Raw genomic sequence first — 3,452 nt, 5'->3', positions numbered from 1 at the left:
GGATGGATGGATGGATGGGTTTGCTGTGGGTGGAGACAGCATGCCCCCTACCCTCACCGTGCTCTTTGTGGACCCGTGTGGGCTGTAATGATGGAATCAGATCTAGGTGTGGTTTGCCTGAGATGTTCCCAGTTTTAGCACTGGAAGTGCCACATCTCAGGAACCCCTCAGTCCCGGGGAACAGGGAGGGTGAGTCACCCTGGGTCTAAGATTATGAAAGGAAAGATGACTTCCGTGTTTCCCTGGGGACAGACAGTTTCCCTGAGCCCTGGCAAGGGGCTCCTGGAGTGTGTTTTGTGGGGGGATGGGATATATTTTGTGCGGAATGGGACTATTAAAATGGACTTAAATAATAATAACAGCTCCTACTTAGTGAGCAGCTGCTGAGCCAGGCCTGTCCCAGCTGCTGGATCCCCCGAGTCCCCGTGAGCCTGTAAAGCGGGGCCCGTTTGCACCCTCATGTTCTGGGTTCATTTGTCCCCACACTGGACAGGCATTCCTGAGCACCCGTCATGTTCCAATCTGGAGTGAGGTGCTGGGATGTGGAGAGAACAGACACGTCCCCACCTCTGGGGGCTGGCAGGCTGGATGGGGAGGTAAGGACATGGAGGTCACAAGACACAGGCCTGGGACCCGCGAACCTGAGTGCACCTGTAACCCCGCCTCCTCCCCAGGGGCTGCCTGCAGGGTGTGTTTTGTCACTGTCACCTGAGTTGGAAGTTTGGGCCTCATCCAAAGGGGTGAATGTCCACATCACCGGGAGGCTTAAGGAGGCGACACCGTCTACACAGCAGGGTGCTGGGGGTCTCCTCGGGAGCTGTCACAGCCAGTCCTGGGATCATGGTGAACAGAAAGTGGGCGCTGGGGACAGAGTCAGGAGACCGGGGCGGTGGGGCACCAGGCTCTGTGACCCCGGGCCTCAGCTTCCCCATCTGTGAAAGGGCACCCGGCACCTTGATCGTTGGGTACATGAAGCCTTAAGTGAGGGCCTGGCACATGCTAAGTGTTCAGCTAAACCAGTGAGTGACAGTAACTGCTGAGACCAGGGCATGGCCTGGAGTTTGGAGGCTGCATTGGCAGTGATCCCACCTGGACTGGGGCTGACTGCTCTTCAGAGTTGCTATGCCCAAGGGAGGGAGCAGATGGCAGGTGCGGAGGCAGCCCAGCTGTCACCCTCAGGTGGGCAGCCAGGGTCCCTTGGAAGGCGGTGGGTGGAGGGCATAGGTGAACAACCCCGTGGAAGCAGGCAGTGAGAGCCAGGCCAAGGCCAGCAACAGGGCCTAGCCTCCGGGAAGGGGGGTCCCGCCCATGTGCCCTACTTCCTGGCCTCCTGAGACCACAAAGAGCTGCCGCTCCTGAACATTCCCCACTTTTAATGCACTTAGCTGCATTTCACGTCACCCTGAGCACTCAAGGTGCCTTTGCCCTCCCTGCCTGGTGGGAAATGGGTAAATATAAGTCCCTGACAAAAGGAGGGTTTGGGGCTTTGATAACGCGCCTTTCAGGAACTGGAGCCGAGACGGCAAAGATTTTGCAGGGTGGGAATCAGGGTGCAAATCGGCATGCCTCAGACATACACATCAAACTGATTTCCTCGCCAGTGAAAGTGGCTAAAATATGGTCTTCTCATTCAGCCAGGCCAGGAGGAAATGGATCCAGATCCCAGGAGATTAAAACACGTACAAGTCAAACCGAAAGCTTACCGGGCGCTGTCTGCGCACCGCGTTGAAACGTGTTGCCCGCACCTGGTGCTGTAGTCACAGGACACTGCGGGCCACTGAGATGTGAGAGCAGACATATTACTGCCCAGGATCCATCCAGCAGGGCTGTTTCTGGTGGTGGGAGCTTTTATTCTTCTTTCTTTTTTGAGACTGGGTCTCACTCTGCTGCCTAGACTGGAGTGCAGTGGTGTGATCTTGGCTCACGGCAAACTCCACCTTCCGGGTTCAAGCAATTCTCATGCCTCAGCCTCCCAACTAGCTGGGACTACAGGCGTGAGTCACCACAACTGGCTAATTTTTGTATTTTTAGTAGAGATGGTGTTTCACCGTGTTGGTCAGGCTGATCTCAAACCCCTGACCTCAGGTGATCCACCCGCCTCAGCCTCCTAAAGTGCTGGGATTATAGGCCTGAGCCACAGTACCCAGCCCTGGTGGAACTTTTAAAAGCCCAGAGAAAGGCCAGGTGTGGTGGCTCACGCCTGTAACCTCAGCACTTTGGGAAGCCAAAGCAGGTGGATCACTTGAGGTCAGGAGTTCAAGACCAGCCTGGCCAAAATGGTGAAACTCCGTCTCTACTAAAAATACAAAAATTAGCTGGGTGTGATGGTGAACGCCTGTAGTCCCAGCTACTCAGGAGGCTGAGGCATGAGAATCGCTTGAACCTGGGAGGCGGAGGTTGCCATGAGCTGAGATTATGCCACTGCACTCCAGCCTGGATGACAGAGTGAGATTATGTCTCTAAAAAATAAGATAAAAGCCCAGAGAAAGAGCCACAGACTTTCTGAGATCTGAGATTTCCTCCACTCCCACCAGGACCCATAGAACAGGCCAGGCGGGCATGGAAAAGGCCACACGAGGGACACACAGAGGGGCCTGCAGTTACATCCCAGCAAGGAAAGCATGGGCAAGCTTCCAGCCTCACCCATTTGGGCCGGGGACTCATTCGCCAGGACTGGTGACAGCAGGAGAGTGAGGGGTGGCATCAACTGTGTTTGATGGCCAGGCATGCTGGCCAGGCCCCAGGGTCTTAGGGGGAAATCAGAGGTGGCTCTGCCTTTGAGTGCTTCAAAAAAACACGCACCAGACAGTGGTGTTCAGGGAAGGCTTCCTGGAGGAGGACAGCCATTGCTGAGCACTAAAGGGTGAGCCAGTGACACAGTCCAAGAAACCATCTTCCTGGCTGAAGGACAGCACCAAGGTGAGCAGGAGCAAAGCCTGCAGAGCTACACATGGGGCCACACGGGCACTGGCTTCACATCAGCACTGGGTGAGTGGACTTCTCCCAGGAGGTTCTGTCTTTTGCTCTAAAATGGGGTGATAGGGCCTGCCCTGCCCCCATAGGGCCCCTGCAGGCACTTCCCTGGGGCTCCCAGGAGCGCACCCACTCCCATCAAACCCACCTGCACGGAGCTCCAGCCCTGGTTACCATCACCCTTTCTCCCTAAAGACCCCCCATGCTCTCTCTGGGGCACATCGCCTAGAGCACCCTCCTACACAACCTTCTCACCAGGAGACTCCTCTTCAGCTTACTGAGGTGGCTGGCACCTCCTCCAAGGAGCCCTCCTGGTTGTCCAACGTAACCGTAGATGCTCCCTTCCCTTGCCTGCACACACCCTCTGCCTTCCCATCTCAGCCTGGACCCACTGCACGGTGTCTGTCTGTCTCTTCAGGCGTAGCTTCCAGGAGGGTCCTGGGCCAGGGGGTCGGCGGTGAAGGAGGTGGGGGGTCGGC

The sequence above is a fragment of the Cebus imitator genome, unplaced genomic scaffold (genome assembly GCF_001604975.1).
Source record: "Cebus imitator isolate Cc_AM_T3 unplaced genomic scaffold, Cebus_imitator-1.0 Scaffold59, whole genome shotgun sequence".
Taxonomy (NCBI): domain Eukaryota; kingdom Metazoa; phylum Chordata; class Mammalia; order Primates; family Cebidae; genus Cebus; species Cebus imitator.
The sequence above is the reverse complement of the archived record's forward strand: the minus strand, read 5'-3'. Positions refer to the sequence as shown.